The sequence below is a fragment of the Benincasa hispida genome, chromosome 2 (genome assembly GCF_009727055.1).
Source record: "Benincasa hispida cultivar B227 chromosome 2, ASM972705v1, whole genome shotgun sequence".
NCBI classification, from domain to species: Eukaryota; Viridiplantae; Streptophyta; class Magnoliopsida; order Cucurbitales; family Cucurbitaceae; genus Benincasa; species Benincasa hispida.
In genome coordinates this window covers 33,659,975-33,683,337 of record NC_052350.1, presented here as the reverse complement: position 1 = coordinate 33,683,337, position 23,363 = coordinate 33,659,975, and the positions used below count along the sequence as shown (strand labels likewise).

At 34.1% G+C, this 23,363-nt stretch overlaps 1 long non-coding RNA gene across 1 annotated transcript; it reads right to left on the bottom strand.

Annotated features, from left to right (window-relative positions):
• Positions 1–21,640: 21,640 nt before the first annotated feature.
• LOC120072294 lies at positions 21,641–22,960 on the bottom strand. The gene is made up of 4 exons (XR_005480406.1): positions 22,812–22,960; positions 22,665–22,696; positions 22,522–22,575; positions 21,641–22,435 (listed from the first exon to the last, which is right to left on the bottom strand). It is a non-coding gene; the product is annotated as an uncharacterized LOC120072294 (long non-coding RNA).
• Between the last annotated feature and the right edge of the window lie 403 nt (positions 22,961–23,363).

Sequence of the window (23,363 nt, the reverse complement as noted above, 5' to 3'; positions counted from 1 at the left end):
TTCTTTTAGGGCAAAGGGAAAGAGCCTACAAAAGAAAAACAAGAAGTTAAACTAGAAAGCGATAAAGGAACGCAAAAGGGTCAAATTTGTATTTTGTGGAATATGACAAAAAAGATAAAAAAAAAAAAAAATCAAAAGACTCAAATGACCCAAAAGAGTTGAAAAAACCAAAAGACTTAATAGACTCATGAGGACTAGGGGAACAAAACTAAAAAATATAAGAAATACCAAGAATTTGAATAGGGCGAGGTCTTTCGAACTCTTACTCTATCACCGGATGTCGGCGGGTTTAGGCTTGGGATCCTCCATAGCCTTAAAAACTAGGAAGCATGGTGTGACATCCTCATCATCACTGGAGAAGTAGCACTCCACAGTGAACTCTGCCTTTGAGGTACAGACGATGGGTTGCTCTGGCATGCTCTCCAATCTCTACACGACCTTAGCAGTTGAGCTTGAATGTCTTGTTGAAACTAAAAAGAGCTATTAGCAAGTTCAGAAATTAAGAACTTCAAAGTCATACTTTGGCATAAATTTCAAAGAAGTAGCACTTTCTCTTCCACCGTGTCGACGTGGACTACCTCATGCTTTTGAACCTCTAGCAAATCCAAGGAATGGTTTGGCAATGACTCGTTCGACCTCGAAATTGATGTTGAAAGCTGAGTAACAAGGTCAATTAGACTTTTCAAATTAGTTCTAGTCCTCTAAACTCCTATTACCTACGGAGATTGTCCTGCTGCAGCTCAAAAGTGCTATCAGTAAGCTCTATAACCAAAGCCTCTAAATACTTGCCTGACCCTGAACATGAGTCGACCAATGTGGTGCTGTGAAATCTTGGTTGTCTAAGCTCTGCTGCCATCTTGAGCATCCATGGTCAAAAGACTCCTCCCATCTAGGATGATGAGACTCGTAATCCAAATGACCATAATACCCCTTCTCGAAGAATCCACATGGTGCTGGTATCCATTGCAACCTCGGGCATATTGGAGTTGATGCTCTAAATCTCGTAGGGTTTTGTAGTTTATAAACCTTGTATGAACAAACATTTTTGTGATTAATAATATATGATATTTTATTCACTATGTCTATGAAATATATGATATTTTAGTTGCATTAACCACAAACTAATAAACTAACATCCAAGGTTATCCTTGTAACTTAAAATGTATGTGGAGACATACAGGTGGATCATGTTTAAGTGATAACCTAAATGATTTGTAGTATATGGATAAGGCTGGGTACCTTATCCTGGTGACACTACGAGTATGGCCCGCTGTGTAGATGTTACAAATGTTGTAAAGTGCTACGAATGATTTGATCCTGATCATTCATGTATTAGACATGCGAGCGGGGATATTTTATACAAAGGAGTTTGTATAAGACCGGACCACAAAGTGTTTAGTCTTGTTATATAATGCTGTTCATAATAGAGACTTTCATTTCACTAGAATGACCATAGGTAACATGGCCTTAATTCTGAGTGAGTTGTGAACTCTTGCCTATGAGGGCGGTCCTTTGATTTACATGGATGGGAGTGGCCAGATTGTCGACTCAACAAGCCTACCATTTTGGGTATTCGTCTGATTGAGGAGCTAGGAACTCAGCTACGCAAGATGGAATTCACTCCTTCCCCGAAAGCAGTGGCAAGTAGATAAATTGCTCCCTTAAGGGCTGATTCTGAGTCTGAACAATGTGGCGCCACACCCTCTCTTGGCCTAAGAGGGGTTTAGTCATAGTGGGACTATGATCTATTGTTCATTAGAAGAATCAGTGGTACTTAAGAAGTTACGAGCAATTTGTGAAGGGTCATTGTACTATTGATTGGTTATGTCCAATGGTTACAGAAATATATATGTAGTGCGAAGAGTGCAGCTGTCGGTCTTTAGTGGAGTGCCCGATAGTTAATTGATGGTGGATAATGTGATTAAAGATTTTAATCAGTTATTCACGTACTGTTGGAGCTTCAAGCTACAGGTCCATAAGGTCCCATTGGTAGCTCAATGGATTTAGGTGAGAATAAGTTTTTGGGTTAATTTGAAATATTCAAATCAATAAGAGAGATTTTAATTATATATGATATAATTAAATTAATTAAATTATATATGTTGACATAATGTATTTGATACATTATTCTTCAATTGGAGGATCAAATATTTGAATATGATTCAAATATATTTTCTATGAACAAGATTCATAGTTATTAAGTTTAATATAAATATGTATATTAAATGTTGTAAAATAGAGAAAAAGAACTATGGTTTATATATTGTATATGATACAATATTAAAACTATAGGTTATAACTATAGGTTATAAATATAATAATTAGTACTCTCCTGGATCGTATTTATTTATAACACCGAGAGTTACAAGTGGTCATCCTAGTATTTATTTATAAGGCCAAATAATACGTTTGACTTACACATTTTGACCTAAGTGGTCTGGTGAATGTAAAAATCAAACAAATATCGTAAATATGTCAACATTTTGATTGATGAATATTTAGTATATGAGTATCTTTACCTAATACAACTAACGTTTTTCTTTAAAGAATTCAAAGAAGTTAGACAAAAGTTCAAATAAATTAGGCAAGTCTATTAAGATATATTATGATCAGATCATAAAAGTATAGATATTTCAGTACTACGCCTAATTGAGAGGAAATGAGATTATATCTGAACTTTAAGCATTATATACAATTTAGGTAAAATTGAGGAGAAAGGTGACCTTGTTAGACTTTGTTACATTAATGATGAGTACTTTGTTAGACATGGTCACATCATTAAAAAGTTACACATCATTTCCATACTCCGGTTAGGACGTGCAATAGAGATTGCACTGTGAACATTATTCCCTCCAAATCTGTCTTGGAGATAATTTTGGATTATGATAGTGTAGTAAACTAGTTTACAACATTTCAGGATATGGGTATGTTAAGATGCACACGTTGAAACAAACCCAAAAGGAATATACATGTTTAAAGGTATTCCTATATGTAGGTTGTCATTGAGGAGAAAAAGAATGGTCTTTTATGCAATCTTGAATAAAATAATGTATTTGTATGACAATATTAATTTTATAAGGAATGTCGAATAAAAGATTGCAATTCTTTACTAGGGTTAAATAGTATTGACATTTTTGTTTCAAGTAAATCCACCAAATAGTTAATAAGTGTATTAACCATTTAGTCACATTTGAATGTCAAATGAATTCTAATCAAACAGGATAAGCTATCATATTGGGAGAGTTATGAGATAACTAAACCTTTATAATGACTTAACGAAAATCAAAATTGTCATATTTGTTGACAAAGTAAATGCCATTTTCTCAAATTCGTGTGAAGGGATGTTGACAAGGATTGGTAGGTCAAAATCATGAACTCAAGATAAAGTCTATGTACTTCATCTCAAGTCTGGATTTATAGATTTTCTTGCTGGGGTAAAACCCGAGGGATCCGAATAGATCTACAAAGAGACATCCATGTTAAATAAAAAGATTTAGATCTTCAAAATCAAACTCATGGTAGAGGGTGAAACCTATTGAGAGAAATTAGACCGTGGGTCAATTTTCTCAATCATTGTCTTAGTAGAGTCTTTATGCGTTGTTCACTATTGTATATGAGATATGTAAAATGAATGTTTGAATTCTTTTATGAAAATAATTTGAATGATGCATCTCTGCTGACAAGTGGAGGAGTTCAACTTTCAAAGATCAAATGCAAAACATTTGCAAAATTGTATATGCTCATTTGAGAAATGAATTAAACAATTAGATCTTATAATATAAAATTTGATAAGGGTTATCATAACCTGTGACTTTGAACAAATATTAATGATCTTGTGTAGACAAGAAAGTCATTAATTGACAAGTGGATATTTCTTATGTTTTATGTTAATGACGAATTATTCATTATGAATGTTGTAATATAACATAAACATTTGACTACCTACAAATTAGGAACATAATGCTAAGTGAGTCTCAAGCATTTTATATTTATAGAATGTTTGTCAAATCTTCAATGCAGAACTTTAGAAAGAATGATATTGTATCATTCTAACTTGAAAAGTATCCTATCATACCTCAAGTTTTAAGGACAAATAATTAATTACCTTCTATTCCAGGAGATAATTAATGCATAAAAGAGATTTAACAAACAATTTGTTATTTATATAGGATATATCAATGGTATGACCATTGAGAACAAAATAAAAGACTTTCTCAAAGTATCAATGGATAATGAGAAATTTTTTGTATAGCGTTAAAATTTGATTTTTTTACAAGATATACTGGATCTTACAAAGATTTAGAGAAATCTATGATATGCTAAATTTTATCCTATGTGGTGGAGATTGGTACATAAGACGATTGTTTTTCCTTAAATATCCTTAATATTCTGAAAGTGTTTTAGTTCTTAGTTAGTCTATCACAGTTTTATGAGATCATAGTGGTGCAAAGACTAAAACTAAGGATATTAGTAAACACCAATATCTAGAGTAAGACATATTCAGAGAAAGTATCATGGTAGTGACCAAGATGACTTTTTATGACATATGATTTGATTTATATACAATGACTCTTTAGGCTAAAGTGTTTGAGGGTCACCTAGAATGTCTAGGATTATGAGACATGTCTCATCTTTACTAAGGCAAGTGAGAGAACATGTCGGTATAGAGTATGCCCTAGGATACATATCTCACTAGCTATGTCTCACGACTTTAGTGCAAGTGGGAGATTGTTAGGATTTATGCCCTAAATCCTCATAATTTATTAGTTCATTAATTCAATTATTAATTATGAAATATTAAATTATCAATTAAACATAAAAATCCAAATTTATTATATGTAGTCTTGAATAGTATGTAGTTGATATACAAGATGAATCAAGTTCAAGAAATAACTTAAAGATCTGTTGTATATGGATAAGGTTGGGTGCCTTATCCTTGTGACACTATGAGTACGATCCACTTTGTAATAGTTACAAATGGTTTGATCCAGACCATTCATATAGAGACATGTGAATGGGGGTATCCTATACAAAGAGTTTGTGCAAGACCGGACTGCGAAATTTTTAATCTCTTTTGTTAAATTCGTTAATTGATGAGATTAATAGTACATAGGATGATCATGTGCGACTAGATCTTAATCCTGAGTGATATATGAACTCATATCTATGAGGTCAGTTCTTCGATTTGCATGGATGAGAATTGTCCAATTTACTGACTCAATAAACCTACCATTTTGGAAACTTGACTAACTGGGAAGCTGGAATTGTAACTTCACAAGATGAAATTCACTCCTTACCGCATAGATTTAGTAGATGAGTAGTTCTCTTAAATGTTGATTTCGGCTCTTGAACAAGGGGCCTTAAAAAGGCCCAAAGAGTGGGTGCCACAAACCTCTCTCCACTAGTCAAATAATATTTATAAATTGCATAAACTACTTATACTAACTAATAGTACAAACGGAAAGTCCGGGGTCGAACCATAGGGAAACGTGGAAGATTAGTACCTCAAAGCTCGTTTTTAGTTAAAGTGATAAAATGGGAGGAGGGGTCGGAGAGGGGGGGGAGGGGGGTTGGTGTGGATTAGATAAGTCGAAATGCATAGAAATTAAAGTGCAAGAAAGTAAAAGATAAAAATACAATTAAAGGAAATGACCTAGCTTAAGGGAATTGGAATTGCTCAATATAATCTTGATCATCGAATTGCTTAATGTAATTTTAATTTGTTAACTATGCTTAGCCCAATTGATGAGACATCCAACCAATGGTTTTAATTACCTAATTAGCTAAACATGCTCAAATGAATCTATATTAAACATGATTAACAAACCAAATTAAGTTCTAAAGCTTATGCTAGGATGAATGTTTAATTTCCATCGTTTAATTAAACACTCACTATGTTTTTCTCTAGGTTGATAGGACGATTCATTTTAGAAAACGAATTGCAAACCTAACTAACATATGACTTATTATGGACTTACTAACAATTTCATGTCACATATTGTTAAATAGTCCTAAGCATGCAATTACAAAATCTCAAGTAGTTTGTCAAAAAATCAAGAGATAATATAATTGATTAAGCAAGATAAACAGAGGCAAACCTATAGTTAAGATATGAAAATTACAATTAAAAAAACTCCCAAAATTAGATTGTTCTAAAATCCCCTAAACTAGAGAAAAACCTAGAACTTACCTTCCCATGGAATGAAGAAGATAGACCCCCATTTCCATCTCCATTAATTACAGAAGAAGAAGGAAGAAAATAGAGAAAAACATAAGTGGAAGAGGGAAAAATGGAAGAAATTCAGCTGGAGGCTAAATGAGGGTCGATTTTTCTGCCCTAAGATGAACAAATCTTTATATAGCAGTTATGATGGCGCCGCGACGCTAAGGCACACGCACGCGTCTGTCAAAGTTTGTAGCACCACGATGCTGCACCAAAATTGGTAATACTGGAAAAAGTGTCGTGGCACTAAGGCTACGCCTTTAGGGCCCTTTTTGTCATTTTGTCTCCTTTGAAGCCTGAATGCTCTTTTTTAGCTCCTAATTGCTCAAAATTAACCCCAAACAACCTATAACGGCCAATTCTACCTTCAAGGTGCTCGAATAAACACATTAAATGTACTAATGATCTTGAATTAAGAAGATGAAGATAACACATTTCTAGTGCTATCAAACACCCCCAACTTAATTCTTGATCATCCTGGAGCAAGGTAGAATCATACGTTCACACAAAAATATGTTTGCTCAATCGCAAGAGTCGTTACTATAGTCTGACCAATCTCTTAAGATAAGATTTGAAATCAAAGTTGAAATCCGATTACAATTAATCAATGAAACACAGTTTAAAAATGATCTAAACCTATCTATGCATGGATGAGTACAAGCCCTACTAGTTAAGCTTGCAAAACCAGGAATGGTTTTATAAGGATCTCAATTTGTTTTCTCCTACCCTGGCTTGAAGGCTCAAGAGTTAAGCTTCCTAGATTCAACGATGCAATCACACACTTTAAGGAACCAAACTTTTATTCTATTTTTGTCTTTTTCTCATTTTCTTACATTCATACAAAAGAGGAAACCTTATCTAGACACGTCACATTCGTTATGGCTTGCCTACACAGGTTACGTTAAAGGCATCCAACTTTGAGCAACATCTCCTAATAAGATGTCGAAGCTTACTCATTCCTCAGGGGTACTTTAGCTCAGAGGGAAACTACGGGTGTCATAACCATCGCCCCAGGTTAATCATAACCCTAAGAAAGAGGAGTAATCCCCTTAAAAAAATAACATACAAACTTGCTTTTAGTTTACAACATGCTTTTCCTTTTACAAACATTTTTTTTACTGCACAAAATGCTTGGCTTAATAAAAAGCAAGAGTTTGGCAAAAACATAGGCATGCATTATTAGGTTGAGCTTTCAATAACTTAACACTTATCACCTAGGTTTTTAGAGGTGACAATAAAAGTATAAGCCAAATAGTACAACTCTAAGCATGAAAAACCTAATTTTGTTAGAGAAAGGACATAGATGTGCATGAAAGAGAAGAAGAATTTTTAAACGAGCTAAAAATCATGATCATGCTCTTCAAACATAATGTCATGTAAACCTAATCACAAAGAAGGTGCGTCATCAATTACTCATCATAACAAACCAAGCAAAAGAGCAAGCACGCAATTCAAACACACAAACATTGTCCGAGCACAATGCTCAAGGACCCCAAGCTATCACAATATACCCCACCCCAAATTTAAAATGATACATTGTCCCCAATGTATTTCTAATCTAATCCCAAAATTGAAAAGAGTCAAGGGACCGGAAAACCTCCCTTGATGGCATTTACATGCATGAGATGGTGGTTTGAGGGCTCGTGCATGGATTGTTCTTCTTCTTCTTTGGAGGAAGTGGAAAAGAACCTACAAAAGAGAAAAAAGAAGCTAAACTATGAAAGCGGCAAAGGAAAGCAATAAAAATTTTCACCTAACTTCCTCTAGGAAGAGCAAATTGTTAACATCGGTTGCTCGATGTGACCTATCCCCTGTCAAGTCATAAAGAAATTATCATATCTCTCTCGTCCCTTCTTAAATGAGTTAATATAGCTCGGTAAGGCTATAATGCTCTTCATCTTTTGAAGAGAACCAGATAGGTTGAATTTGTATTTTGAATAAGGAAAAAAAGGGAAAAAGAAAGAATTAAAAGACTTGAGTGACCCAAAAGAGTTAAAACAAAGTAAAGACTCAACAGACTCGCTAGGACTTGGGGAAGAAAATTAAAAAAATATAAGAAATACAAAGATTTAGAATAGGGCAAGGTATTTCAACCTCTAGCTATATCACCTGGATGTCGTCGGGTTTAGGCTCGGGATCCTTCTTAGCCTTATAAATCAGGGAGCATGGCTTGACGTCTTTATCATCACTGGAAATGTGGTGCTGCAAGAAACTCGACCTCTGAGGTCTAAATGATGGTTTTCTATGGTTGGTTCTCTAATCTCCGCACAACCTCCATCAATTGGGCAACATGGTCGGCCATGCTTTGCAACTGAGCTTGAGTGTCCTACTGAAACTGAAGAAAACTATTAGCAAGTTCAGACACTAAAAACTCCAAAGTTGTACCTAGGGACGAATGTCTAGAAAGTTGTTCCTTTTCCTCCACCGTGTCGACATGGACTACCTCATGGTTTTGGGCCTTTAAGAAGTCAAGGGAGTGGTTTGGCAACGACTTGTTCGATCTCTCAAATGAAGTTGCAAGCTGTTTAACAAGGTTACTCAGGCTTTATAAATCAGTTCCAGCTTCTGCCTCAGGTGAAAGACTCTTATGTTGGAAGCGTTCAAACTTCTGCTACCTACGAAGGTTGTCTTATTGAAGCTCAAAAGTACTATCAACAAGCTCCAAAACCAAAGCCTCTAAAACCCTGAAGACTAAGCATGAGTCGACTGATGGGGTGCTGTGAAATTGTAGTCGTCCAAGCTCTGCTGCCATCCTAAGTATCCATGGTCAAATGACTCCTCCCACAAAAAATGGTGAGGCTCATAGTCCAAATAACCATAATACACCTCCTCGAATGACCATGTGGTACTAGACTTCGCTACAACCTCAAGTCTACTGCCTCTACTTGCTACGAACTACACTCCGACGCATGGCCAACCAATGTAGTCTAGTTAACAAAATGGCAGTCAAGGCCGGTTACCTCGTTGTCAAGACCTACAACTCCACTTTCAGATGTTCAAGATTTCTTTGGAAATCCTGTCATGCTCAAGTAATACAAGAAAGAAAAAAAATCAAAGAAAAAGAAATTTTAACTAAAAACTAACCAAGAAGAACTAATTGTCTTCCCCGAAAATGCCGCCAATTTGAATAGACCCGAAGAATGAGCGTCACAAACCTCTCTTCGCCATTCAAATAATATTTATAAATCACCAAACAAACAACTTTTATTAACTAGTAGAACAAGTGGCAAATTTGAGGTTGAACCATAGGGAAACACAGAAGATTAGTTCCTCGAAGCTCATTTTTAGTTAAAGTGGTAAAATGAAGGGGGGGGGGGAGGGGAGTTTGGTATGGATTAGATCAATTGAAATGAATAGAAAATAAAGTGCAATAAAGTAAAATATAGAAATGCAATTAAAGGAAATGACCTAGATTAAAGGAATTGGAATTGCTAAATGTAATCTTTATCATACAATTGCTAAATGTAATTTTAATTTCTTAACTATTCTTAGCTCAATTTGATTGGAAATCCAACCAATTGTCCTAATTACCTAATTATCTAAACATGCCTAAATGAATCCATATTAAACATAATTAACCAACCATATTAAGGTTTAGGCTTATGCAAGGATGAATGTTTAATTTCCATCGTCTAACTAAACACTCACTATGGTTTTCTCTATGTTTATAGGAACAATACAATTCATTTTAGAAAACGAATTGCAAGCCTAACTAACCTATGACTTCTTATGGACTCACTAATAATTTCATGTCATGTATTGCTAGATAATCCTAAGCATGAAATTACAAAATCCCAAGTAATTTGTCAAATAATTAAGAGATAATATAATTGATTAAGCAAGATAAACAGAGGAAAAACCTATAGTCAAGATATGAACATTACAATAAAAAAAAAAAAAAAAATCCCAAAATTACATTATTCCAAAATTCCTGAAACTAGAGAAAAACCTAGAACTTTCCTTCTCATGGAATAAAGAAGACAAACCCCAACTCCATCTCCAATAATTACATGAAAAGAAGAAAGAAAAGAGAGAAAAACACAAGCAGAAGAGGGAAATTGGAAAAATTTTGGCTGGAGGCCAAATGAGGGTAGATTCTTTTGCTCTAAGCTGAAAAAATATTTATATAGCAGTCGCGATGGCATCGTGGCACGTGCGCGTCGGTCAAAATTCATAACACCGCAGCGTTACAGGACAGCACCGTGGCACTGCACCAAAATAAGGTCTACTAGAAAAAGTGTCGAGCGCTGACGCTGCGGTGTTGAAGGCTGTGCCTTCAGGGGCGTTTTCATCATTTTGTCTCATTTGGAGCCTAAATTCTCTTTTAGCTCCTAATTGCTCCAAATTAACCCTAAACAGCCCATAACAACCAATTCTACCTCCAAGATGCTCAATGTCTACAAGCTAGGGGGAAGATAACATATTTTTAGTGCTAATAAGCCTCATTCTCTCACAGGCCAGAGAGGGACTTAGTTTATGGTTCAATAAGAAACAAATTGTTCATTAGAGAAATCAGTGATACTAAAGGAAAAATGGTAATTACAGAGGTAAAACGAACATTTGACCCCACTATAATTATGAACAACTTATGAGGGATCAACTTTCATATATTGATTATATCCATGGACACAACTTGTCCTACAATGTATAAGAGTTCAACTATGGATCTATATGTTGGGGTTGATGCTCTAAATCTCGTGGGTTTCGTAGTTTGTAAGTTTTTTTTTTTAACACAAATTATTTAATAAAATAAAATGTTATTTTATTTGACAATTTAGTTTGCATTAACCTAATCCAATAAACTAAGGTCCAAAGTTATTTTCTGTAATCTAAGCATGTTGTTGACATACAAGTGGATAATGTTTAAGTAATAACCTAAATAGTCTATGGTATATGGATAAGGTTGGGTGCCTTATCTTGGTGAAACTATGGACGCGACTCACTTTGTAATTGTTACAATGGTCGTAAAATGTTACAAACAATTTGATCCTAATCATTCATGTGGAGCCATGTGAGCGAAGATGTTCTATACAAAGAGTTTGTATAAGACCGAACCACGAAATTATTAGTCTTTCTTTATAATGCCGTTACATAAAGAGACTTACATTTCACTAGAATGACCATAGGTAATTTGACCTTAATCCTGCGTGAGTTGTGAACACTTGCATATGAGGGAAATTCTTTGATCTATATGGGTGAGAGTGGCTAGATTCGTCGAATAAGTAAGCCTACCATTTTGGGGATTTTTTTGAGTGGAGAGTTGGGAATGTAGCTACACAAGATGGAATTCGCTCCTTCCATTTTGAGCGTAAGTAGATGAATTGTTCCTTTAAAGGCTGATTCCGGGTCTTGAATAATGAGGTGCCTCACCCTTTCACTGGCCAGAAAGAGATCTAGTTTATAGTTAGATGTTAATTAATTGTTCATTAGAGGGATCAATAGTACTTAACGAGTTAGATGTAACTATAGGAGTAAAACGGTAATTTGATCCAACTGTAGTTACAAGAAATTCATGAAGGGTTGATTTACTGTTGATTGGTTATATCCATGAATACAGAAAAATATCTATAGTGCCAAGAGTGAAACTCTAGGTCTCTAGTGAAGTGATCAGCAGTTAATGAATATTGATTAAAATAGTTTAATTAACTAAACTCGTATTATTGAAGCTTCAGATTTGTAGGTTCATAAGGTTCTCTTGCTAGCTCACTAAGGATAAAACAAGGGATAATTGTATTTGAAATAATTTGAATTGTTCAAATTATTTAGAGAATTAAAAGGTATTGATTATATTAATATAATATTAGTAATATAATTAATATAAAGTATAGCATATAATGGTACATTGTAGTATATAGTTAATTATAGATATGATTTATAATTAAAACTATATAATACGTGAGCGATAAATATTTGAATAAGATTCAAATATTTATATGAATTAGATTCATATAAATACAAAATTAATATGAATATGATTCATATTAAAACTATAGGTTATAAGAGAGATGTGCATTTTAATGTGATTAAAATGCATACTATATGACTGATTGATTAAGCTAGTTAAGGTTTGACACTGCGGTCAAAGCTTATGGTTTTGATCAAAATATTGATGAATCTTGTGTATACAAGAAAATGAACAAAGGTATTGTAGCTTTTCTTGTATTGTAGATATATGATATCCTACACATTGGGAAAGATGTAAATTTTCTTACTGACATTAAGAATTGGCTATCTGCTTATTTTCAAATAAAAGATTTAGGAGGAGCACAATTTGTTCTTGGAATTCAAATAATTAGAAATTGCAAGAAAAAAATGTTAGTCTTGTCTCAAGCATCTTATATTGACAAAATGCTTATCAGATATTCGATGCTGAATTTCAAGAAGGGTTTGCTACCTTTCAGGCATGAAATTTCTTTGTATAATGAACAGGGTTCTAAGACACCTCAAGAAATATAGGATATGAGACGGATTCCCTATGATTCAACTGTGGACAAACTTATGTATGCCATTCATATGCATGCAGTTGTGATTGTCAGAGATATCAATCCATCTAAGGATTTGATTGTAGGACTACAATCAAAGCAATCCTCAAATATCTTAGGAGAATGAGGAACTGTATGCTTGTGTATGGAGCTAAGGATTTGATCCTTACAGGATTGATAATACTGGAAATGTGCTATCTTCTTTCGCTTAATTCAGGGTTGTTTCGCTACTAAATTTGGTTAAATTGATTATTTTTTACGACTCGAGTGTACAAGCAGTTGGATTAAGCGTTCGAGACAAAAAGGTGCTAAAATAACGAAGTTAGGAGCTAAATTGATCAAATGATGAAGAAATGAAGGATGTTGCCTTGCCGTCTGTTGCAACACTCTGGAGATGCCCCAATGCCACCGTTGTACCTAATAACTTGTAGAAATACAAGTTATTTATACCATTATATTTAGATTATGCGGCAAAGAAAAGGCAAAGTTGCATCGACCGTATAAAAATTGGCTTAGAAACGAAAAAATTGTAAAGTGACATAAGCACACCCGCTAACCCCATTGCGATGGCAAAATGGAATGTCCAAGTCTTTTTTTGCAGGAAACAGGTCACCGCATGCGACAACTGCTCGAGGATAAAGAAAGAACAACGCATTATTACTGAATACGGTAATCGATCAAGAACAAAAAAAGAACAATGCAATTGTAGCGCATGTGATGATCAATCATGGATGCAAACGACCAACGCATTTGTAACACATGTGGCAATCGATAAAAAGATCAAAGAAATTACACCGCATACGGCGATTGATCGTAGATGTAAAGAGCGATGCATTCGCAAGGACTTCTGAATTATACAGGTTTTCTATTGTATGATTCTGACAAATTAAATGTGGTGCAGAACAGACGTTTCCAGTAAGCCATGGTAGGAAAAATTAGTTTTTCAGAGTGGGACAACTGATGCAGAAGTTGCCGAGGTCTATAACTAGCTACATCAAATTCAAAGAGTGGAGTTGGTCTAAAGAGACAACTTAAAGAAAATTCAAAGAGAAAGACGAGACAAGACCGAAAGGTAAGTCTCTGGAGCAAGCAATTCATTCCTATTCCCGAAGAAGAAGCTCTGTTCAAAGATCACTTCTACCTGGAAAACAAGACTGAGAGGGAAGTTCTCCACTCCATTCCTTCCACACGCCGGCAAGCACATCGTCTCCGATTGGGATCTGTGTCAAGACATTGACATTCTTTCCGTATTTGTTCTCATTTTCTATCCATCTACTATGTTCATCTCTAATCTTTCATTCACTATCTGTAACAAACGCTTATCTTTAGATTTCAATGTCATTATCGTATTCATCATTATCTCTCTGTTCTTCACCATACATTCATCATCCATTTCTTCCACCATGTGTAACTAATCCCCCATGGTAAAGGGGAAGGATTAAGCGAGTAAGTTAATACTTGTTGAAGAAATCAGCTAAGTTTAGCTAACGCATGCTCAATGACATCTTCACCTGTGAGAGCAGAAGTGAAGATGTTATTCCACCTCTCGAAAGAAGGTTGGAAGAATGCGTTAACTAAAGCGAGAAGTATTTCCAAAGATGGAAACAACCATGCGTTCACCACGTTCATCCCTGTTTCACCATAGACATATAGGAACGTGGCTGACCACTGAAAGGTGCAAGCCAAGGGAAAGCGGAACCTTAGTTGCGTCCTCAACAAGATTAACGAACTTGCGATGTCTTTTCCTTCAACCTATTCTCTTTCTGACACATTTCACAAGACTTGCCACTGCATTCATCATATACTTTTGCACATCTTCACAGCTAGTCCTCACTTTGTATATTTAATTGTTTATTCATTTATTTGTTACCGCATTCGACTTTATTACCGCATCTTACTTTATCACCACAATTTATTTTACCGCAATTTATTTATCGCCACATTTTATTATCACACTTTATTTATCATCGCATTTTACTTTATTACCGCATTTTATCGATTACCGCATTTTACTTTTTAAATCCAATTCATTATTCTTTTTGTTTTTTAGTCGCATATATCACATCAGTAGCGTATTAATCACTGTAATCCTCGTGTTCGACCTCAGATCACTCTGAGAAACTTGCGTTGGAATTATACTTGGTTTCAGCGTAAGAAAATTTGTGACACGCGCACACTACAGGAATGCATACTATGAAAGCATCTAAGCATCACCGCATACATAATTCAGAACATAGTATCGCATATTATCATTATCGCAAAGCGCCTATGTCATCAACCTTACAAGTTGTTGGCGCAATACATACAACGAATTTTCGAATCAATTTATTCAAATTTCAGTCAACAATACTTCTTTTCAACGTTGCCCTCAAATGCTCTAGGACAGAATAGGTAGCTTTGCAATGCTCCCCCAGAGCATTGCAACACTACGTGGTTTGACAGACATTCAACCTTAACGCGTGCGTAACACAGCGTCAAGGTAGCGTTGTGACGCTCGCCTGACGCTTGGTCAATTTGTGCCACATTGTTGCAACACTCCTCCTAGCATTACGACGCTATGAAAGTTTTATAAAAGAACAATTTGGGTCAACCAATTACAGGATATCAAGTACACTCGATTTTGAGCGCCGCCACCCTGTTCCAGTTCAGTTTTAACCCCTTTTTTCACCAAAATTATGTAAAAATTTATATCCTTTTGCCAATTATACCGATTTCAAACATGTGGGTTAGTTAGTTTAATTTCGTTGCAATTTGATTCTTGAGACTTGTATTGTAATTCTGTTAGTTTATTATGAATTTATGAGAATTTATCTTGAGCATATTCTTCAATTTTCGTGTATGGGATAATCTGACAAATTAGCTATGTATGTTTAATTGATTGCTTTGATTGGCCCTAATTTATAATCGTTAAATAGTCGTCACCTAGAAGCATGAGTTAAGTTAGTTTGTTATGTTAAATTGGAATTCCATTTAGCAAGCAATCACTTTCTAACTTAGATAAATCTCGCTCAATTAATTGGTTAGACGATGGAAATCAATTAAGTGGTTTAGCTTTTCCTTGAATCTTAATACCCGTTGATTGATTGATTGGTTGAGGATTCTCGCCTTTTTGTTAATTACTTGATATTGTGGACTACTGGTTATGATTCTAATTGAGTAGGCTAAGTTTTAGTTCAAATATTCCCACGCATCTTTTGAATAGTCTATGATAGAATTGATGAGGAATGAATTAAACTATAAATACCCAAGCTAAGTATTTTGTTGGATTGATTATTCACGCATTAGTTTGCATTGTGCATTTTTTGTTTTGACAATTTTATTTCACAATTTTTCACAAACACCCCCCCCCCCCTGGTTACTTCCTACAAGTTCCACTTCTAAGGAATCTAAATCGATTCTCTATGGTTAGACCCTAGACTTGCTACTTGTACTACTAGCTAGTATAAGAGGTTAGTTCGGTATATACAAATTTTATTTACATAGGCACGAGTTCACGAGCGACGGTGAATCCGACGACCGACCAAATTGAAGGATGTTTTGATTTTTTTGGGCTTTTTTTGCTTAACTTTTTTCTTTTAATTTAATGATATTATTTGGGGTCCTTGAGCGCTGTGCTTGGACAATGATTGCTTGATTGAGTCTGTCTTGCTATTTTGTTCCTTACGATGACTAGTCTATGACGCACTCATATGAATTGTTTTTGCATTAGAATAAGTTGGATGAAAGGATTCATAATTTTCATAATATTTTTGAAAAATTCTGCTTAATTTTTTTATTACATCTCCAAGCCCTTTGCATATCTATCTTGACCCTATATGCTTGCTTAGAATTAAATTATGAAACCATAAGTTTGTTGTCACTCCGATAGGCCTTGGTGATAGATATTAGTCTTTTTGCGGTTCAATTTAGTAATGCATGCTTGAGATGTAGTCAATTGATATCACTGTCGCCTAGTAAAAAAAAAAAAAAGTAGAGAGGATTTTCATTTATGCATTTTAGGGATCTACTCCTCTTTTTCAAAGGTATTATTAACCTGGGGCGGCCATGACACTCGTGGTTTCCCTCTAAGCTAAAGTATCCTAGGGGTATGAGTAAGCTTAGGCACTTTTGAAGGGAAATTAGCCCTTAGTTGGATGACTCGCATGACACCCGTGTGGGCAAGCCAAAACGAAAGTCAATTTCCTAGATTTTGTTTCTCTTTTGAGCTTTTAGAAAAAGAAAAAAATAATAAATAAACGAGAAAGAAAAGCATGTAGTAAGGGTGATGGATGATTAGATTTTGACCGATCCAATTCTGGAATTTAGGAATTACCACGAGCCAGTGTAGGGAGAAAATAAATGGAAGATTCATAAGGTCATTCTGGGCTCACCCTTGTTAAAAATAAATAACTTAGAGCTTGGACATGCATAACAAATCTTAAAGTGAATTTTCAAACCATTGTTGAAATGATGGAATTCTTTTTGATTACCTAATCGATTCTGAAATTTATTCTAGTTGATTGTGGAGGCTTGAGTAAGGAACATTCTAGTTTGACAAACTGATTAATTTTGCATGATTGCTTGTTTTAATTTCCTCGAGAACGATCAAGAATTAAGTTGGGGGTGTTTGATAGCACTGAAAATGTACTATCTTCTCCCATTTAACTTAGGGTTGTTTAACTACTTAATTAGGTAATTGCAATTGGTAGCATTTTTAGGAATAATAACCAAATGTATAACACCATTTAAAAAAATTGCAAATATAGACAAGTCTATCAGTAATAGACTTCTATCGTTGATAGACTCTTACAAGTGATATAGTTTATCAGTGATAAACTCCTACCAATAATATGGTCTATCACTAATAGACTATTTAAATTTGGTCATATTTGCAATTTTTTTTACGTTATGTTATATCTGTTAATACTTTGGGTCTAATGTCTATATTTGCAACTGTCCCTACTTAATTCTGTTAAATTGATTATTTTGTAGGACTTGAGTGTACAAGCAATAAGATTAAGTGTTCGTGACAAAAAGGCAATAAATGGCGAAGTTAGGAGCTAAATTGATCAAATGACGAAGGAATGAAGGATACTACGATGTGGTCTGTTGAAACGTTCTGGAGATACCCCAACGCCACTGTTGCACCGCTCATCAATGCTGCCCTCCAACGCTCTAGGGCAGAATAGACCAGCGTTGCAACACTCCTTCAGAGCGTTGCAACACTACATGGTTTGACGGACATTCAACCTCAGCACGCACGCAACACAACGTCAGGCGAACGTCACATGTTTAATTGATTTATTTGATTGACCCTAATTTGTAATCGTAAGTAGTCGTCACATTGAAACATTAGTTAATTTAGTTTAAATTGGGATTCCATTTAGCAAGCATTTACTTTCTAACTTAGATAAATCTCACTCAATTAATTGGTTAGACTATGGAAATCGATTAATTGGCATAGCTTTGCCTTAAATCTTAATCCCCATTAATTGATTGATTGGTTGAGAATTCTCGCCTTTCTGTTAATTAACTTGATTTTGTGGACTACCGATTAGGATACTAATTGAGTAGGCTAAGTTTTAATTCAAATATTCTCATCTTTTGAATAGTCTATGATAGAATTGATGAGGAAAGATTAAACTATAAATACCTAAGCTAAGTATTTTTTTTCGATTGATTATTCACGCATTAGTTTGCATTGTGCACTTTTTTTTTTTTTTTGGAAATTTTATTTCACAATTTTTCACAAAAGAAACCCCCTTTTTGGTTACTTCCTACAAGTTCCAATTTTGAGGAAGCCAAATCGGCTCTCTGTGGTTCGACTCCGGACTTGCTACTTGTACTACTAGTTAGTATAAGGGGTTATCGGTACATACAAATTTTATTTGCGTAGCGTAGGTTCAAGGATACACTGACTCTAATTTTTAGAATGATAAAGATTCTAGAAAATCTATATTAGGATCAATGTTTAACTCTAAATGAAGGAGCAACGGTTTGACAACCATCAAGTAAGAGTGCATTGCTGACTTACCATAGAGGCTTAATATGTAGCTGCTTGGGAAGCTGCTAAGGAGGTTGTATGCCTTAGGAAGTTCTTGATAGATTTGGAAGTCATTCCAAATATGTCTTTGCCCATCACACTGTTGGGATGTATGTCCTAAAACTCACAGTTTGTAATATTTAAACATATTCTATTTACAGTAAAGTTGTTATTAAGGTTTATTCAATAAAGTTGTTATTGAACATGTAAATTGCAGTTGTGAAGTCTAAATCCAATAAACTTACAAACCTCTGGCTATATCATGTATACTTAAACTTTATGTGGAGACATCAAAGAGGATCAAGTTTGACTATATAGCCAAAATGGTCTACAAGTAGAAGGATAGGTTTGGATACCTTATCCTGGAGACACTATGGATGCGGCCCCCTTTGTATTTGATACAAACGATGTGATCCCAAAATTGTTCATGTAGAGACATGTGAGTGGGGGCATCCTATGCAAAAGATGTTTGCATAAGATCGGACTACGAAATTGTCACTTTTCTTTATAACGTCGTTTACTGTTAAAATTGACTATTTTAGACCTAAGGTAACTTGATCTCAATCCTGAGTTAAATATGACCTCCTATTTGTTCGGGATTATCTTTTAATCTGTATGAGTGAGAGTGACTCAACATCGCTGCTTAATAAGCCTCCCATTTTAGGGGTAAGACTGGGTGGATAGCTGAGGTCATAGTCTTGTAAGATGAAACCCACTCCTACCCACTTTAGGAATAGTAGATAGGTTGTTGCCTTAAGTACTGACTCCTAGTCTTGAACAAGGGGCCCCGCCCTCTCAATGACTGAGAGGAACTTGGTTTATTGTTAGGACCATAAACTAATTGTTCATTTGTGGATCAATGGAGGCTTAAGGAGCAAGATGTATTACAGGGGTAAAACAATAATTTTGACTAAGCTGTTAATATGAATAACCTATGAAGGATTGACTTATTGATCATTGTTAAATAGTGTGGATAGAAATATATCTACAGTAAGGAAAGTGCAGCTACGGGCTTTAATGGAGTGACCCGATAGTTAACGAATATTGGTTAATTCGGTTAAAAGAGTTTAGCCAATTAATCACGATCGTTGGAGCTCATAATCTGTATGGCCATTAGGTTCCCCTACTATCTCATAAACGAACTAAACCTTAGAATAATGTGATGAGAAAATTTGAAGTGTTCAAAATCGAATTACGAGAATTATTAACGATATTATTAAATGTTTAATTATTGAATTAAATGAAATTTGAGTATTGAAAAATATTTGAATATGATTTAAAGATGAATAGGGATTCATATAAGGAATTAGTGGTTTAATGATTTAATATTTGATATTAAATTATTTTAATTAATCAAACTATTTAATTATTTATTTAAAATTAATTTTATCTAAAATTAATTATTTGAATTAATTTTATTTAAAATCTAAATTTTCATTTTGTAATTTCAAAATTAAAATTGATTTTCAATTTTTAACGATTCTTATGAAAATCATTTTAAGTTAGAAAATTAATGAAAGTGGATTTCTCCCAAGTTTACCACTTTCAATTTCACTTTCTTTTTGAAGTGTTTGGTATCAATTTCTAATGATTTTCAATTGCATGATTAATTTTGATAAAAAGAAGTTTTTAGTTTGAAAAAATAATTTATGCAATTGAGTTTTGTAGAGAAAAAAGTGTTCTCTCAAACTCTTCACACCAAACTTTCTCATCTAAAAAAATCCCTCAATTTCATTCTCATTTTGGATTCTACAATCCAATCTAAGACCAGAGGATAGTAGAAAAGACACTTGTGGTGGTCTACATCTTGTTAGAGAGGAGATTTGAGCTTGAGATTGGAGGTTTGAAGAGATTCTACAAAGGATATTCTCTTCAAATCCTATTTTTTGTCTTTAGAACATGCATGCTTAATCTCTAAAATTAATGAAATTAGAGTGCTTAATGAAGGAACTCTAACAGGGAGAGAACCTTGGGCGGAAGTAGATCGACCAAATTCTATTTTCATTAAATACAAAGTTTACAGTAAACAATAAGCAAGATATACATTTAATTCTAAATTAAAGCATCCTTTAGAAAGAATTAAAGGGTTTCAAGAAACCTCACGTTTGAAGAACTTTTCTTCTCGTTTTCTCTTGAACAAACCACGAACTCTTTGAAGACCTTCTTCAAGATTAATCTCGAACAAAAATCGGACACTACCACAAAAGTTACCTTGTTATTCTCAAGGTGAGAACCTAGGAGTGGTCGGCTCTGACTATTTTGGTTAAGAGGGAAAACTTGATGTAGAGGAGGAAGATTGAGAACTGTAGAAAACCCAAGACAAAAACACATAGAGTACTTCTGTATTTTTTTTTCTCAATCGTCCAACCAACAACTTAGAAGAAGAAGAAGAAAAATATTTTGGTTATAATTCCCTTCCTTATTATTAAAATAATAATAATAAAAATATAAATATGATAACTAACTTGATAACTAACTTATCATATTATATATATATTAAATTATATGTTATGTCAAATATAACATATAATCTATAGTTTTAATATTGTATCACATACAATATAAGCTATAGTTTATTTTCTCTATTATATGGCATTTCATATAAATCATATTTATATTAAATTTAACAACTATGAATCCAGTTCATAGAAACTGTATTTGAATCTCATTCAAATACTCATTTCCTCTCATTAAGCTATAATGTATCGAATATATTATGACAATTATATCACATATAATTGGAAGAACTTAATTATATCATATAGAATTAAATCTCTCTATTAATTTGAACAATTCAAATTAATTCAAAAACTGATTCTCAACTAAATCCTATTGAGCTATCAAGGGGACTTCATGGACCTATAGCTTGAAGCTCCCATGGTACATGAATAATTAATTAAATTTCTTAGGGCAACAAAACTAAAAATTGCAAATTTGTGAATTTAGGTTATTGGGATTAATCTTGTTTACAATTATGCATGATTAATTAAATTCAAGAATAATTGAATTAGTAACCTAGACATTCCGAACTACTAATTCAATCTTAGTCAAGATTGCCCCTCTTAATGCAAATGCACAATTAATATGGATGCTATCGAACCCAATTAGTTGTGTCACTTAGGATTCAATGAACTGTTTAATCATGAAATTGAGGTTATGAAATTATAGGCTTTTAAGTTGCATAGGTTAAATGAATAATTAGCAAGAATCTTGATTATGTTAAATGCCTATGTGTACCAAGAAAAATGAGGAGGAAACCTAACTAGGCTAGAACATTTTAAAAATTGAGTTTCTATCTTTACATTTATGCATTTACATTCCAGACCTTACATTCTTGCACAATTTTATCAATTTTTACAACAAAACCCCCTATCACAATGGAGTTAAATAATTGTTTTAAGGCTAGTCGATGGTTCTCTTTGGACGATCCTTTTCTTGCGCTCTATACTACGTCTTAAGTGGGTTGTTAGATTGGAGTTATAAATTTATTTGGTCCTTGGATGTGTGATAACGACATGCATTTCTGGGTCAATCATCAATCATATAAAGAAAATGATGCTTCAATCATCATACATAACAAACATTATCAATTAATTGCTTGATATGAGGACATTGCAGTAGTAAAACTACTTACCTCAAAATTAAATCCAAATATTTTATTCAAGCAACTAAACTCCGTTTAGGCTCTTGAAAATCTTGAAGTAAATCCTAAAACATGTGCTAAAATTAAATTAAACCTTTAGGGTCTCATTCCAATTAACCAAATTTATTTCAGATGTCTCCAACTAACTTACCCAAACTGTCACTTGATCCAAACTCGATCCCAAACTTAGCATGGTAGTACCAAACTACACAACATCGATAAGGAAGAATTTAACGTCCAATTTTCAGCACAAAAACTAATAGCTAATGGGCATTCAAGATAAACCTCACATACCTTAAAAAATCTTCTCAAAACCGATCTCGAACCTGTTGGACAGTAGCCAACCACACCTCTACCCTTTAGTCTAATACTAAAACGTAATGGGTATTAATAAATTGAAACAAAAAATTGTGGGTAATAAATATCCTTAGGAAAACCCACCTTAACTTATCAAGATAATCAAATTAGCCCCAAATCCAAGATTCTGGCAAGAGACGGAAGTTGAAATTTGTGCACGAAGAGCATATTGGAAATAAATTTTGGAGGTTGGAGGAAATTTGAAGAGAAATTTGAGAAAGAGGCTACTTGTGTTATTGAGCACTTCTAATTTTTTGGCTCGATACAAATGTTAAGACATACCTCCTATTTATAGTACATGGCTCCCCTAAATCTATGGCTAGGATTTTGCCAACACATTCATGATCTAATGATTACAAATGTTTATTAAGACTATTCTCTGCAATTACTTATTTTTCTTATACTTTTTAGAGAATCCTACCAAATGCTCTAATATTTCCTACATGTAATTTCTCTAGAATATTCTAATATTTGATATTTCTAGAACTTGGGCTTTCTTTTGGGTTAGGCCCAATTACTTACCCAAAATCAAGTTTACATTTCAACACCCCCTCTTAAACTTGATTTTATTACTCCCAACAAATCTCTCAATCTTGTGAAGTCTTTTTTTTTAAGAGGCTTAGTGAAGATGTCAGC